The sequence below is a fragment of the Heloderma suspectum genome, chromosome 5 (genome assembly GCF_057233095.1).
Source record: "Heloderma suspectum isolate Gila_16-S chromosome 5, 16-S_ref, whole genome shotgun sequence".
NCBI lineage: Eukaryota > Metazoa > Chordata > Lepidosauria > Squamata > Helodermatidae > Heloderma > Heloderma suspectum.
The window spans coordinates 35874001-35891668 of NC_139462.1; positions in this window are offsets into that span (position 1 = coordinate 35874001).

Below are 17668 nucleotides of genomic sequence, written 5' to 3' on the forward strand. Positions count from 1 at the left end.
AGTGGCAAAATAATATTCAACTGCCAGTCCGATCAGCCTCTGAATATGGAATGGAGGAGACGTCATCTTGTGCTTTGCCTCAGGCAGCAAAATGTCTTGGGCCAGCCCTGCTCACCTATGCCAGGAAAATGGCTCAGAAGATGGACAGAGAGGCAAACATTTGTTGGTATCTGGGACATCATCATAGAAGATTATATGATACTAGGGGGGAAAGGTAGTGAAATGGGAGTACTAAGAAAAATGAATAGAATGCAAAGCCCAATTTTATTGTGAATGAAAGGCGTGATTCCAGCTCAAAGAATGTAATCACAACCATATCCTTTTTTTCTTTTTTCCATAAACAGAATTCTATGTTGATCAGATTGTCCAGCTGCTGAATTGGGCAACTGCAAATGAAATCAATTGTGGAGGAAAACAGACTGGTCACAAAAATACATTGAAGTTTCGCGGGAGAGGGGAATCTAGGTCACAGAAACCTCCCACCTCCATTTCCTCCACTCAGTTGCCTCACTTCCTTTTTGGTTTTGCTGAGTTTGTGTAGATAGCCTTATGGAGCATTAAATACGTGAGGCACTTCTTTTGTGGGAGTTGAGGCGTGGCATGTAAATCAAAGGTAGCAACCACAAATCTAAAGATCACAAGTCTCCGCTAATGCTTTTTTAGTACATCTGATGAAGGAAAGAGACTCATGTGCAGCCCACACCACACGTGAAACACTAGAGAGAACTGCTGCTAATAAAATTAGCATTGGAAAAAGCCAATTCTAAACTGTACAGGGAAACTGCAAACACTTGTTTTAAAATATGGTACCTTGATCATGAAATTAAAAGACGCTTGGTCCTTGGGATGAAAGCTATGGCAAACCTAGACAGCATAGTAAGAAGCAGAGACATCACCTTGCCGACAAAGATTCGTATAATCAAAGCTATGGTTTTCCCAGTAGCAACGTATGGCTGTGAGAGCTGGACTATAAGGAAGGCTGAGCGCCAAAGAATTGATGCCTTCAAACTGTGGTGCTGGAGAAGACTCTTACGAGTCCCCTGGACTGCAAGGAGGTCAAATCAGTCAATCCTAAAGGAAATCAACCCTGAGTGCTCATTGGAAGGACAGATACTGAAGCTGAAGCTCAAATATTTTGGCCACCTAATGCAAAGAGAAAACACCCTGGAAAAGACCCTGATGCTGGGAAAGATTGAAGGCAAAAGGAGAAGGGGACAGCAGAGGATGAGATGGCTAGCTAGCATCACCGATGCAATGAATATGAATTTGAGCACACTCCAGGAAAGAGCAGAGGACAGGAAGGCCTGGCGTGCTATGGTCCATGGGGTCACGAAGAGTTGGACACGACCTAACGACTGAACAACAACAAAAACCTTGATCAACAGTCAGGTGAGTCTGATTTAAATGTATTAGCTTGCTGCACAAAAGAGAGGGGGGCAGGGCTGGATTATATGTGTAGCCATGCAAACAGGTCCACAGACATGTTTACTAGCCTATGTAGGTGAGTCAGTGGTTCCCTTTACCAGCCATATACATTAGTGTGTAATATAAATGCCTGAACCTTCCCATCCTTTAAGATAAGCTATTGTGCCCCTCTAGCATATGCCATTGCCTTCTGAGATAAGGTTGGTGGCAACCCACAAGAGGGCTTTCTCAGTGGTGGCCCCCTTGCTCCAAGAAGTTAGGCCATCTTCCTCTTTATCTGTGTTCCACCAGCAATTAAAGACATTTCTCTTTAAACAAGCAGTTGACTCTGTTAGTTTTATTTATGGACTGCAAGTTTGGGTTCCTTGAGTTTTTGTCTTTGCCGCTACTTTTAGCTTGATGTAAATGTGTTTTAATGATTGGTTGTTTTTATTCTTTCTATATTTTGTAAGCCGCTTTGAGCCACTCAAAGGGAAAAGTGGGTAAACATTCCTTAAATAAATAATGTTTGGGCCACATACCTGTGCATGTATGTGAGAATGTGTGTACATACATGTTGTTCACAGTAGTTGGAGGGATGGATGCTAGTTATCCTTTTTTCCCATTCCCACTAGCATGAACTTGTTGATTGATCTAGGGCATTGACTGGTTTTAGGGCATTCGTATCTCACCCTTCAGTCTGGAAACTCCCAAGGTAGCAATTAAAGCAATCCTTATTAAAAAAAAAAAAAGCAAGAAAATAATACAAACAATTGCAGGCGTTAAATGCAGAAAGGCAGGATTAAAAAAAAACACACAACAACACTAGCAGCAGTAGGAAAACAATTAACCAATCTTATTAAAAAGTCATACCTGGCTCAGGTATGATACAAGATCTGATGTCAGGTGAATCTCTCTGGTGAGAACATTCCACCAACAATGTGCCACCAATGGAAAAAAAAAACCCTTCCCCCTGTTAGCATGCTGCTTGGCATGAAAGCATGGAAGACACTCTGCCCCAGTATTTTGTGGGCCCTGGTGCTGTTGCTTTAAGAAGTCCAGCTTGGCACCCAGTGTAAAGACAAGCCTAAAGAGGCCTGCCCAGCTGGAATGGGAAGAGGCCAAAACACAAGCAATCATGCAAGGAGGTCATTAGCGTCTCCACAGTGAATGAGAGAGGCTTGTTCCCGGGGTCCTGTCCATGCTCCCCTGCTCAGGAAAATTTACTGGAAGTGCTTATTTAAGCCTCTGTTGTTTACCCCACATCTCTCCCCTCTCATCCACCTTTGAAATATTGTGAAAGCTTAAAATATACTGCCCTATTGTGAATGGGAAAAACAAGCTATATAATCTGAATGCCTAAAGCAGCTATTCCGCTATTGTGAATGCCTGAAATGGCGCAACTGTGCTATTTTGAATAGGAAATGCAGGCTACATGTGAATGGATAAAACAGCTACTCCGCTATTGTGAACGCCCGAATCTGCACAACTGCAATGCTATGAATGGGGAAAGGGGGCTAGATATTGTGAATGGGAAAGCAGCCCTACTGTGAATGGGGAAAAAGAGGGAATTGGGGTGGAGGATGGCCCCACCCCTTGATCACAGAAATAGGCACTCCCAAGATTTAATGCAGGGGGAAGGGGAACACTGCAGTGGGACCACACAAGAACTGCGCTTAAGGCAAAAAGATGCACTAAAAGGACTTTCCAAAAATGCGCCTTTTCAAGAGGAAAGCTGTGGGGTTGCTGCAGATTGGCGACACTGTCATTTGTCCAAACGACCCTGATGTGCTCTCAATGTGCACTAAATCAGCCATGTAGAATGGGCTCAGGACACTTGTGTCTCCATTCTAGCAGAAGCTGTGGCTTGCCTGCGTCCTTTGTGAAGACATCCTTTTCCATAACCTCAGGAGTTACCTTGCACCTCAAAACCATCTTCAGGAATGATCCAATGGGATCCTCGTAACATTTCTTCAGTTGTGTCCTATCTACTGGAGATCCTTTCTTTTCACACTGTAGCCTCCAACCCTCTACCCACTTTTCTATCACGTGCTTGTGTAAGTGTAGAGAAGTTAGACCCAGTGTATTGGCTAGCCCTTGGGCTATGTGCATGCCTCATACAAACTTCTGCAAACTGCTTCTTCTCTCTTGAATCTCTAGTTCTCCCACCAATGTCTCTTTCTTCCCATCCCGCATGAGCCTTAGAGATCCAATTTCCCTAGCCCTGACTTCTTCATCTCCCCCAGAATCATAGTCCATCTCATTTAAGTCCAGACTCATTACACATGTCCATGGCCTTCCATGCACAGCAGCTTTTAGTTTAGACACTGAGGGGGCCTTTCAGCTAATTTCCTCACTGTTTGAACCCTGTACATGGATGTCTACAGTTTTCATTTTGTTTTCTCTCTTATATGTTTAGTATGCTTTGGTTTGTTTGTGGTATATGAACTGATTACATCTCTACTGGAGTTCATATGGTGCCTATTATCAACCAGCTAATTCCCAAAGTAATTACTGTGTACATTTTGTACAATAAAATAACCCCCTTTTGGAAAAGACTTCTCTGCGTATGCATCATTGAGAGAAATCTACCAAAATGCACTACAACCAACATTAAAAGGTTCCTTAGGTGCATATATCCCTAGATGTGTGCTAGTCAGTAGTCACCCTACTGTCAGGGTGGAAACTGAGCCGATAGAACCCCAGAGCAGTTCTGATTCTGAGGAGGATCAGCAATCCGTGGGAGGGGAGCCAGCTCATCCCTCACAGCCACAGCAGCTAGCAGAGATTCCTCCTGCTGGCATTCCTGAGATAGTGAACCTAGCAGTGAGAAAGTGCAGGAACGGGGCTTGCTAGACGCTCGACACAGACACAGGGAGCAACGAGTGATGGAGGGCATGGAAAGGAGGTGTAGCGCCCGTTTGGCGCGCAAGCAATGGCCACCTCCCATGGACCCAAGGGAAACAGGGAGGATCTCTCCCTAGCTCATAAGTTCAGGGTCTTCAAGTGACTCTCCTTCAAACGAGGATCAACTGCCTACTCGGCGCATAGGCCACTCTGCTGTTCCTTGCTTAGTCGCTGGTGATTAGCATCTGAAAGAGTCATTACGTTGTAAAAGGGTTAAAGCCTTGAAAAGAATCCTTTCATCTGTGTCTTGAGTTGGCTATTGGAGTCTACTGAAAGAGGCAGCTAGGGCGCTCCTGACAACTTGATCCCCGCTCCTCTTCTCTCTCTCTCTCTCTCTCTTCTCCTACTGCCGAATGGAGGGTGCCAGGGACCTGGCAGTGCAAGCTCTGGCACAAGAGAACCAGATTCTCCGTGATCAAGTGGCTCAACTGATGACTGCCGTACAGAATCTACAACCCCCACCACCTCTGATTCCCCCCCTCTGCAAGTGCCTGGTGGCTTTGCCAGAGATGTTTTCTGGGGAGAAAGGACTTTTTCAGATTTTCTGGGCCCAATCGGAGCTGTACATGTGCCTTCGACTTGAGGATTTCCTGACGGAACAGGTTCGTGTGGGCTTCATCATTAACCTACTTTCAGGCGTGGCAGGTAAATGGGCTTTGGGACTTCTCGCTAATGACCCCCTGCTCGGGGACTATCAAGGTTTCATGACAGTGATGGCCAGATTTTTCGGTGACCCCCTGCGCATGCAGACAGCTTCTCGGGAGATTTGCCGCCTCAGGCAGGGCAAGGACTCAGTTTCCAGCTATGCGACAAATTTTCACTTGCTGATGCAGGATTTACAGTGGAATGATGCCGCACTGGTGGCTCAGTTTTTGAACGGTTTGAATGACGAGATCTTGGACGAGTTGGCGTGCATGCCTAGCCCACCTTTTTTTGGACACAAACCTCAAACGTGGCTTCATTCGCCCTTCCTCCTCCTCCGCCTGCGCCCCTACCATCTTTGTGGCCAAGAAATCTGGAGAACTCTGCCCGGTGCATGACTATAGAGCCCTCAATTCGGTCTTGATCCCTGACAAGTACCCTCTCCCCCTGATCCCTGAGATGCTGGAGCGCCTGGGGCGAGCCAAGATTTTCACGAAGTTGGACCTGTGTGGCACCTACAATCTCATTCGTATCCGGGAGGGGGATGAGTGGAAGACCTGTTTCAACACCCGGTACAGAGCGTATGAATACCCAGTGATGCCGTTTGGGCTCGCCTGCGCCCCCCCCCCATGTTTTCGCGTTTTATGAATGCCATCTTCTGGGACTATGTGGACACTTTCCTCATTGTGTATCTCGATGATTTACTTATATTTTCTGAGGACCCCCACGCCCATCAGCACCACATCTCCACCATCCTCCAGCGCCTCCGCGAGCACTATCTTTATGCCAAGCTGGAGAAATGTGCGTTTGACCTAACCTCTTTGGACTATCTTGGCTACATTATCTCAGCTGACGGTATCAGGATGGATCCTGCAAAGGTCCAGGCTGTACTCTCCTGGCAGGCTCCATCCACCAAAAAGGACTTGCAACGTTTTCTGGGGTTTGCTAATTTCTACAGGAAGTTCCTGCCCAGCTTTGCTCAGCTGACATCTCCTCTCACAGACCTCCTTAAGGGCAGGAAATCTCCTTTTCATTGGACAGCATCTGCCCAACAGGCTTTCGAGGAACTTAAGAAGCTTTTTAGTTCTGAGCCGTTCCTGTTACATCCCGACCCAAGGAAGCCTTTTGTGGTGCAAACTGATGCCTCTGACTTTGTGGTGGGGGCGGTGCTTTTTCAGCCAGATCGGGCGGGCAGCGGCTTGCAACCCTGCGCCTACCACTCCAGGAAGCTGAACGTGTCTGAGAGGAATTATACTATCTGGGAGAAGGAATTGTTGGCCATCAAGTCCGCTTTGGAGACCTGGCGTCATCTGCTGGAGCGGGCACAGCACCCAGTTGAAGTTAGAACTGACTATCGCAACCTGGAACATCTTCAGACAGCCTGCGCTTTAAACCAGTGGCAGATTAGGTGGTCACTTTTTTTCCTCCGGTTCCACCTTAAGATTTGCCATGTGAAGGCTTCCAACAACCTACAAGCAGATGCTCTTTCTCATAAGCCAGACCTCCAGCCAGGGGGTGAAGGAAATCCGCCCCCATTCCCCCCCCGAGCCTGGTGGCAGCTGCGGTTTCTCGCTCTTGGGAGGAGCTCCTTCACTCTGCACAGGCTCAGGATGCTTTTGTCCTCACAAAAGTGGAGGAATTGGGGCTAGCCTCTGCCCCCCCCACTCTACCCCCTTCTCTTTGCGAGGTGGCCTGCTTTACCATTCCGGCCGGGTCTATGTGCCTTCTAGACCCCTCTGCGAGGAGGTCCTCCATTAGTGCCACGACTCCCCCACCGCTGGGCATTTTGGCTTCGCCAAGACCCTGAACGGAGTGACGCAGGATTTTTGGTGGCCTTGTGTGTGTCGGGACATCAAGACCTATGTCGCCTCCTGCCCAACCTGCCAGCGGGCAAAGGCCCCGTCAGGCAAGCCCACAGGCTTGCTTCACCCCCTGCCTACCCCCTCAGGACCTTGGAAACTGCTCTCCCTTGACTTCATCACTGACTTGCCTCCCTCACACGGTAAGACCACCATTCTGGTGGTTGTGGATTTGTTTTCTAAGATGGCCCATTTCATCCCACGCTCTGGGTTGCCCACAGCCAGGGAGATGGCGGAGCTGTTTTTGGCGCATGTTTTCTGGCTCCACAGATGGCCCGAGTGTCTCATTTCAGATAGGGGGGCCCAATTCACTGCCCATTTCTGGAGGGAGCTACTTGGGCTTCTCCATGTGATGCTCCGTCTTTCCTCCGCCCACCATCCACAGATGGACAGTCAGACCGAGCGCACCAATGCAACTCTGGAGCAATATTTGCGCTGTTATGTCAATTACTAGCAAGATTACTGGTTTTCCTTGCTGCCTCTCACAGAATTTGCTTATAACAATGCCTGCCATGCTTCCACCCACCAAACTCCATTTTTTGCCAAATTTGGTTACCACCCCAAGGCTTTCCCATCCACCTTAGCTCCCTCTTCAGTGCCAGCAGCCCATGACTTTTTAGAGGAGTTGCGAGTGGTACACCACCTCTTACGGGACTCCCTCGAGCAAGCCAAGACAGCCTAAAAGGCCTCTGTGGACTGGCAGCGCCACTGGGTCTGTCTCTGCAACTAGGGGATTGGGTTTGGTTGTCCACCCAGTACCTCCCCTCTCACTCACCCACAAGGAAGCTCGCACCTCGCCGCATGGGGCTTTTCCAGATTAGGGCCCAGATTAACCCTGTTGCTTTTTGCCTGGCTCTCCCCCCCTCCATGAAGATCCATCCTGTTTTTCATTGGTCCTTGCTGTCCCCCCTGGTTTCTGGCGACCCTCATCGAGAACGATGCAGAGAACGCAGATGCAGAGAACGATGAGCGATGGAAGGCGTGGAAAGGAGGTGTAGCACCCATTTGGCACGCAAGCAATGGCCGCCTCCCGTGGACCCAAGGGAAACAGGGAGGATCTCTCCCTAGCCCATAAGTTCAGGGTCTTCAAGTGACTCTCCTTCAAACGGGGATCAACTGCCTACTCGGCGCATAGGCCACTCTGCTGTTCCTTGCTTAGTTGCTGGTGATTAGCATCTGAAAGAGTCATTACGTTGTAAAAGGATGAAAGCCTTGAAAAGAATCCTTTCATCTGTGTCTTGAGTTGGCTATTGGAGTCTACTGAAAGAGGCCGCTAGGGCCCTTCTGACACCTACACATGTTTGGAGATGACACTTATTAACACCCCAGTTGAAAGTCACCAAACCCCAGAAGTTGAAGGCACCTGGAGAAGAAACAACATTCAGGCAAGTTCATATGAGAGTAGATGTACTTATAGATGAATGACCATGTGTTTCATTTGTTTGTCTTATTTCTGGGTCTAGAACCATAGAATAGTAGGGTTGGAAAGGGCCTACAAGACCATTTGAGTCCAACTCCCTGCTCAATGCAGGAATCTAAGTCAGAGCATCCCTAACAGATGGCTGTCCAGCCTCGTCTTGAATGCCTCCAATGTGGGAGAGCCCACCACCTCCCTAGGTCATTGGTTCCATTGTTGTATTGCTCTAACAGTCAGGACGTTTCTCCTGATGTTCAGCTAGAATCTGGCTTCCTGTAACTTGAACCCGTTATTCCATGTCCTGCACTCTGGGATGACCAAGAAGAGATCCTGGCCTTCCTCTCTGTGACAACCTTTCAAGTACTTGAAGAGCGCTATCATATCTCCCCTCAGTCTTCTCTTCTCAAGGCTAAATATGCCCAGTTCTTTCAGTCTCTCTTCATGGGGCTTTGTTTCCAGTCCCCTGATCATCTTTGTTGCCCTCCTCTGAACCCTCTGCAGCTTGTCTGCATCCTACTTCAAGTGTGGTGCCCAGAACTGGACACAGTACTCCAGATGAGGCCTAGCCAGTGCTGAGTAGAGGGGAACTAGTACTTCCTGGGATTTGGAAGCTATGCTTCTATTAACGCAGCCCAAAAGAGCATTTGCCTTTTTTGCAGCCACATCACATTGTTGGCTCATATTCAGCTTCTGATCAACAACAATTCCAAGATCCTTCTCACTTGTAGTGTTGTTGAGCCACGTATCCCCCATCTTGTAACTGTGCATTTGGTATCTTTTTCCTAGGTGCAGAACTTGGCATTTATGCCTATTAAATGTCATTCTGTTGTTTTCTGCCCAGCACTCCAGTCTATCAAGTTCACTTTGAATTGTGTTTCTGTCTTCCAAAGTATTAGCTATCCCACCCAATTTTGTGTCATCTGCAAATTTGATCAGCATTCCCTGCACCTCCTCCTCCAAGTCATTAATAAAAATGTTGAACAGCACTGGGCCCAGGACTGAGCCCTGCGGTACCCCGCTCGTTACCTCTCCCCAGTTTGAGAAGATCCCATTGATAAGCACTCTTTGAGCCCAGTTCTGTACCCAACTGTGGATCTACCTGATCATTGTTTCATCTAGCCCACTTTGAGCTAGTTTGCTCATCAGGATATCATGGGGCACTTTGTCAAAAGCTTTGCTGAGGTTGAGGTATATTATGTCCACAGCATTCCTACAGTCCACAAGGGAAGTTACTTGATCAAAAAATGAGATCAGATTCGTCTGGCAGGATTTGTTCTTGACAAATCCATGTTGGCTTCGAGTAATCACTGCATTGTTTTCAAGGTACTTACAGAGGGATTGCTTTATCATCTGCTCCAGAATTTTCCCAGGGATTGATGTCAGACTGACTGGTCTGTAGTTCCCAGGTTCCTCCTTTTTGCTCCTTTTGAAGAGAGGGACAACATTAGCCCTCCTCCAGTCATCTGGCACTTCACCCATCCTCCATGATTTCTCAAAGATAATAGACAGTGGTTCTGCGAGTTCTTCTGCCAGTTCCTTTATTACTCTAGGATGCAGTTCATCTGGCCCTGGAGATTTGAACTCATTCAAAGTAATTAGGTGTTCCTTGACCATATGCCTATTGATCTCAAGCTGCCATCCTGCCCCTTCAGCCTGTACTTCGCCTTTGCCAGGGGGGGTCATAGACCCTCTTTTGGGAGAAGACCGAGCCAAAGTAGGAATTGAGCACTCCTGCCTTTTCTTTGTCATCTGTTACCATTTTGCCACCCTTATTTAGTAGATGAACCATTTCTTTCCTCTGTCTTTTACTATGTGCGTAGCTGAAAAAAGCCTTTTTGTTGCTTTTAGCATTCCTCACTAACTTCAGTTCTCAGTTCGTTCTGAGTTCGTTCTCAGCTTTAGCCTTCCTGACGCCATCCCTGCAACCCTGTGCTACCTGCCTGTACTCTTCCTTTGTTGCTTGGCCTTCTCTCCACTTCCTATATGTGTTCTTTTTCATTTTCAGGTCATCTCTAAGCTTTTTGTGAAGGCACATTGGCTTCTTCTGTTGTCTTCCACCTTTTCTTCTTGTTGGAATTGTTTGTAATTGTGCCTTGAGAATTCCCTTTTTTAAAAACTCCCACCCATCTTGGACTCCTTTTCTCATTAGAGTCGCTTGCCATGGGACCTTACTGATCATTGTTCTGAGTTTATTAAAATCAGCTTTCCTGAAATCCAGGGTTTGCGTTTGGCTACACTCGGCTTTTACTGAGGTTAAGGTGTAAGATATGGATGCGTTCACCAGAGCAGACCATTAGTCTTGCCAAGAGGTGTGGGAAGTTGGAGGCCACCCAAGGAATCCAACAAGGGAAGAAGGTCTGCTTCCACTGTCACATTAGGTCACCCAGCAGACACAGTCCCGGGCAAGGTTCTCCTCCTTATGATCCACTGAAATGAGCAGGAGCTGCACATGATGGGATCTTTGCAAGTTGGGGCTTGTGCAGAAGTATTTCCTGCTCAAGTCACCAAAGGCTCAGGCAGCATATGTGAGGAGGACCATCCGATATGATGAGTGAAATGGTTCAAATATTTTCATGAGCTCAGCATTTGCAGTAGAATGAGGAAAAATGTGCAATATCTTACAGCCAAGCTTGACTCTCATGTAGTTTGACACTGCAAAGCTGTTTTTAAAACTAAATAGTCAGGGCAGGGGTGGGGCAAACTGGATTAGAACCTTGGTTTGGGGAGGGAGGCTTTAAACCTTTGCTCCTGCTGTGGCCCCAAGTAGAATCACACATGCACACAGCTTGCAATTCCCAGGGGGGTGGGAGATCCCAGTTGCACCACTGGGGGCTTTCATGCCATTGGGAATAATAGCATGGATGGCTATGATTTCAACTGGGATGATGAAAGCAGCAAAGAGTTAAAGCCCCACTCTCCCCATGCCAAGGGCCCAATCCATCCCCTCCCCCCCTCCCCGTGTTGGCTGTTAAGTTTTTAAAAAAAAAAACAGTAATGCAGCACCAAACTATGTGACAGTTCGGCCCTTACTATTTCATGTGGGGCACTGACAGTGCCATCCTATTATGTCTACTTAAAAGTAAGTCCCATGGAGTTCAATGGGGCTTACTTTCAAGTGAGTGGATATAGTATTGCAGCCTGAGAGGCCTAAGTATGACCCTCACTGTGTTTCATAGTCTCCCCCAGCCCAGTCTTTTAATGTTCTACCTTATGGGTAGAACAACAATTCTAATCTATGCTGACAGCTTTTGAGTATGGAGCCAGTGGGGTGGCAGTTATTCCACATTAACATAAAGTTAAAAGGCGTGATTGTGAGTATATGGCATTTTCCAGTTTTATAGACAGTTGGAGACAGGTTGTAGGCCATGTCATCTTTCTATAGGCATGACTTTGAGTCCATGGAATTGCTCCAAAGCAAAAATTTGTCTGTGAGCTCTTCTCATTAGACTGCTGCTAGTAGATGTCTGTGAAGTCAGATGAACTGAAACAGATGTACGCAGTGGATAGAGAGGTCTGGAAGCCAACTGGAAGCTGTTTTCTGCCAGTCCTGTCGCCACTCTTCCATGCCAGTAGGCTGTGAAAAAGACGGCATGGACAGTTGATGCTTGATGTATGACCTCCTCCTTGATCCCTTGCAGTTAACCTCTTGACTGACTTGAGAATCAGTCATTTTAACAGAAAACAAAGGTAGCCATGTGAGCCATTTGAAAAATGCCAAAATCCATATTAGTGTAATACATTCATTGGGCCAAGTTGAAGGTCCCCCCAAAATGTGCAAGCTTTTGAGATGTCCAGATATTTTCATCAGGCAAGGATTTACAAAAAGCAGAGGCAGGGGGAGGAAATAGGAGAAAGAAAGAAAGAAAGAAAGAAAGAAAGAAAGAAAGAAAGAAAGAAAGAAAGAAAAGGCTGACTTGATATTGAAGTGCCCATGGTGACATTCTTACTTCTTTCTTGTTTCCAGTGGTTCTAGGGGCCCTTCCAACGGTCCTAGAGGTAATTCTAGGTGAAAACACCACATCGCCTGGTAGTGCCAGTTTGACTGTCTGCAAACCCTCCTACTTGATTTTTCTTTAGATTCTGGCCATGGTGACTTCAATGTCAAGTCAGCCTGTTTTTCTCCATTCCTATTCCCTGCCCCTCCCCAACCGGCATTTTGTAACATCTTGCCTGATGAATAGAACTGGAGATCACAAAAGCTTGCACATGTTTGTATCATTTTAACAGGCATCTCAAAATTCCTGTGTAGTTATGATCATGGAACACTTAGGGTGCAATCCTACGCATGTTTAGACAAGAAACATTCCGACAGCTCCAAGCATGCCCCAGTTGGGCATGCTGGCTGCCTGGGGCATGCTGGGAGTTGTAGGACTTTTTCCTGTCTAAACATGCATAGGATTGCACCCTTATTGGGGAAGTTGGAGAGATGACTGAGACCTTTATGGGATGTAGAAACCCAGCAGATTTGCATTAAAAAAAAAACCTAGCTTCATCAAAAAGTTCCTCAGGGGCAGGGACGCTGAGACTTTCAAAAAAAATTCCAGAGGCCCAGAGCATTTGCTGAAGTGCTGTCTACAAGAATAGTACATATGCATTTACTGTGCATGCATGTACAAAACAAAGAACAGTCAGAAGACAGCAGGAAGGGTGTGTTGTGCAACCCTACTGCCAACTTCTCAACAGTCTCATCCACAGCTGTTCATGGACGTAATGCAGGAATGGAACGAGCTTGAACAAGGTATGGGGTGAACAGTGGTTAACAGTCAAGAAGTCGGTCCTTACAGACAGAAGCAAAGATGAGATTGGATACAGATGTACATAAACATCCGTATCCACTGTAGCCAAAAACTATATCCAAAGGTAAGGTCAGGCAGGGACAAGGGAGAAGGATGCAGTCACAAAAAGAGTGTGGGCCAGAATATATGCAAAAAGAACAAGACGCTAGAGGAACTAATTTCAGATAGCGGGAAGGTCAACCAGGGCTCAAGAACCAGGTAAAATACCTCTTGCACAAGCAACTGTAGGCAACCCCAGAAGTAGTCACTCCCAGCAGATGTCCATCAGGGCCAGTGGCTGAACATCAGAGGTGGCCCCATGCAAAGTGGCAGCAGCATCACATTGTAGCCCTCTTCCAGATTAAGCCTGCAGCCAGGGAGAGCTGTTGTAGCCCCCAGAAGGCAAAAGGTTCAAGACCACGTTTGCTCTTGATAGCCATAGCCCGCTTTGCTAATGCCCTGTTTGTGGGGTGGCCGGGTGGCCTTTTTGACAGAGGACCATCCTGTCAATTAAAGCATCCTCTGTGTGAAGGGCTGCCCTGTCCAATTCCAGTTTAAAGATTAAAAAAAACTCATCAGAATGGTTGCCCATCAACCCATAGTACCTGGACAGCAGACTGAACAGGCAGGCACACAAGTCACCTGGTCACAATCTTCCACACAATGGCTAGATGTCCTGTATTTCTATTTAAATTATAATTATTATTCCTACATCTGCATCTAAACACATACATGAGCATACACAAATGTTATGCAAATCTGTGTCCTCTTTTGTCCTCTTTTTCGGTGATGCATTTCCTCTTGTTTTGATGATTCAGAAGTGGCCTCCCTCCCTGTTTGGGGAGGAGGACACATGACCAAGAGGCATGCGGTATGGTGCTAGGAGACTTAAACCGGAAATGCCCCTATTGTCATATCTAACAAGAATGAACACTTAAAACAAGATGACGGTGCAAAGGAAAGAGGGAAGGAGAGGAAGAGTTCTGACCCAGTACTCAGCAACATTTTTGTGAACCACCCAGGGAGCTTCGGCTATGGGGCAGTATAGAAATATAATGAACACCCTCTGGGAGGTAGCTTGGAGCATCTGTGTTCTATCCTGCATTGTGTTACAACAGTCTTCCGCAACCTGGTGCCCTCCAAATGTGTTGGACTACAACTCCCAGAACCCCCCAGCCAGCTCAAGACATGTTTGACAAGGTGTCTAACACATCTTGAAGTCACTAGGTTGGGGAAGGCTGTGTTACAAGATCTCTTTAATTGCTACGAAATACTAACAGGAATCTGGAAGGGGAATTCTCCCCTAAGGTGAATACTAACAAAATGTCATTGTTACTGGGCATTAGGCACACTAACTGGAGGCCATTGTTAGAGTGGGAATAGATCCTAGAGATTGTTTTCCTGTATCACATAATATTCACAAATTATTGGATGACTATTTACTACAGGAAACGTACCACACCGTAGACAAAACTGCAGCACTTGTAGCATCCACCCACATTTACTATATCCCTCCTACTATAAGAAATCCAGAGACTTGAGATTTGGTGAAATCCTCACCACAGGGGCAGATGTTACAGACGACAACCAATTTTAAATCCGATTGTCAGTGCACAATGTTAAGTTTGCCCATGTTGATTTCTTGTCTATAGCCACCCAGGCTCAGAAATCCATTTTGAATATATTAAGTTAGGCACATTCCACAATCCTAAACTCACTTACCTCAGAGTAAGCCCCACTGAACTCAGTAAGACTTGCTTCTGAGCAGACATGTAGTGGGTTGTGCTGATAAAAATGTTTCTAACTTTTAGGTTGCCCCACCATACTGAGAATAAGTACTGGCTCCTAGATTATGTCATTATTAAAAATAATCTCAGAATCTGAATTTTGAATTTGACCTTTGAACTTCAAGTACAGACCTTTGTGGAAAGGGCATGGGTATGAATGCTGAAATGCAGATGACACTTTTCTATAATTATTTGTTAAGAAAATATACAGATACAAAAGAGGCATATCAAGATAAAATATACCAATACATGTGAAATACAAAAGAAAAAAAAACCTTTGCAGCTGTCATATTAAGAAGCATATAAAATTAAACAAGAATGTATCCAAACATAAAACAATCAGGAGTGTTGTATAGAAGTTCCTGAGGAGAATTTAATGTATAGAAAATAACTGGTCGAAGGAAAAGGGAAACAAATAAAAGGGGACGCAGCACTGGTTTTGAAGTTAACACAGATTTCCCCAACCTAGTGTCCTCGAGATGGGTTGGACTGCAACTCCCGTCATTCCCAGCCAGGCTGGGAAGCTGTGTTAACATTAGGAGCGAGCAACACTTGTTACTTAAATGTTATATGACTGTTAATCAAGCCTCTCTGCCATCTTGGCTGCCAATCTCTATTGATATCTGAGCTCTTAGTGGTGTCCCATTGCAGCCTGAAACTGTGGATATGCAAAATTTTTATTGTTTGTTACCTTTGCCCTTAATAAGGGTAAGCTAGTGGCTTTTAAGTGGTTGCACCATGGGAACATTATTATTTTACTTTGTTTGGTAGATTTGGCTGAGAGGTTCTATTTTTCCCATATGCCCATGTAAGAAATTGTGATTGTGAAATTACTAGATCACTGAAGAAAACCAATTCAGGTGATCCGAAGTCCCCAAACTCAGAGGCATCCAATCATTCAATGCAGGGTGGTCGGACTGGTGAAGGCAATCTTCGCCTCCCCATCTGCCCACCCTGCAGATTTCGGTAGATGTGCTTTTTAGCCTGTCTTATAAAGGTACGTGGGGAGGGGGAGAGACTGGAAGAGGCTTGGGGCAACTCATATTCTGGCCTCTCCAGTCTCTTCCCCACCCACCAGAACACACCGTTTCCTCTGAGGTCATTTTTCTGACCTCAGAGGGTAGCCTTTCCATGCCAGGTGTGAGGGGGTGGGTGCCAGTTCCGTGCCAGTTCTTTCTGTGCCAGCTGTGAGGGAGTAGGTGAAGGGGTGGATCTCCAATGCCCTCTTCCCAACCTCAGAAGGGGGAATTCAAACAATCCTAACAATCTGGACATTTGCCCAGGGACCATAGAATTGCTCTCTCATGGTAGAAACACTTTTGATGTTTGTTATCTATGAGTATTTTCACGTGTACTTACTCTAGATATGCATTATGCTGCTTGCTTTTGTTTTCTATGGCTATAAAACATGTATTTGTAACATGTTTGTGGAATATTTATTCATCAGACAGTATATATCCCAACTTGATTGCTGATTCTAGTAAATAACTGGTCTCCATGCAAGGGAGATGACTCAATAGTCCACAGTGATCCTTTGATAAACAGTTAATTTATTTAGGGAGCAATCCTATGCCCCCTAGACAGCATCTGGGAGACCTAGAGTATTGTGGATTCCTGAATCTGAGACCAGAGACAGCACTCAATCCTCAGACCCAGGAGTCCAAGCTCCCCACACCCTCCCCCTCGCAGCTGGCATGGAGAGAACCATGCTGGCTGCCTGTATGAGCTCGTACATGCGAGCTCATAGTGGGGTGAAAGGGGGCATGCTGGTGGGTGGGGAGGGGAGGAGACTGGGGATGCAGGGATATGAGTTATCCCCAGCCTCCTTCCCTCCCCGAAGCCTCTGCTGGATGGGCAAAAATGCCCTGTCTAGCTAAAATGCAGAGCAGGAGGGGCAATGCACCTCCCACTTTGTATTGGATACTCATAAGCATCCGAGTTCATAGGCTTATGAGTATCCAGGGTGGATCAAATAGGATTACTCCTTTAATCTAGGAAGATCCACTATTTTATATAGGCTGTAATCCTACACACCAGGAAGTGAACAACCTGTTTTCTGTTGAGGGCTGCATTCCCTTGTGGGTTATCTGTTAGGGGGCACATGTTGCCAGTGAGTGGGACAGAAGCCAGTAGTGGGCAGACAAGAGTCAAAAGTGGGTGGGTCACCCTTTTCTCTCTCTTTCTGCCATCCCTCCTTTCTCTCTCTCCCTTTTGCTTCCTACACAGCAGGCTGCCAGGGAAGGGAGAGATTGCTCTTGCCCGAGTTCTGAACTGATTGCATGCAGAGCACTTTTGAAATTAGGCTGCAGGTTGCCTAACTGTACTACAGACACTTACCTGGGAGTAAGCTCCATTGAAATCAATAGAACCTACTTCTGAGCAGACATGTGCAGGATTACACTGTATGATACTCATTTTTACTAAGCTCAGGCTTTGATCCTATGCACACTTACCTGGGAGTAAATTCCACTAAACTCAATAGGACTTACTTCTATGTAGACACGCATAGGATTGCACTGTCAGTCACTGTTTTCCATTGCCTACCAAAGACTCCCCTAGCAATAGATAAAAGACAGAAAATAAACATGGGATGTTTTACAGGTTGAATATATTTAACAATGTAACAAGATATGTATTTTTATTATTTAATAGATTTATATACTCTTTGCCATATTTTAAAATATATCTTTAATTTTTGTGAACCGCTCAGAGAGCTTCAGCTATTGGGCGGTATAGAAATGAAATGAATGAATGAATGAATGAATAAATAAATAAATAAATAAATTTAAGCAGTTTTCCAGCATTATGTGCTATGCATTGCAGTATTCTGTTACCTGTGTAAAATAAATTTCAGAAAGGCATGGTGGCATCGTGTTT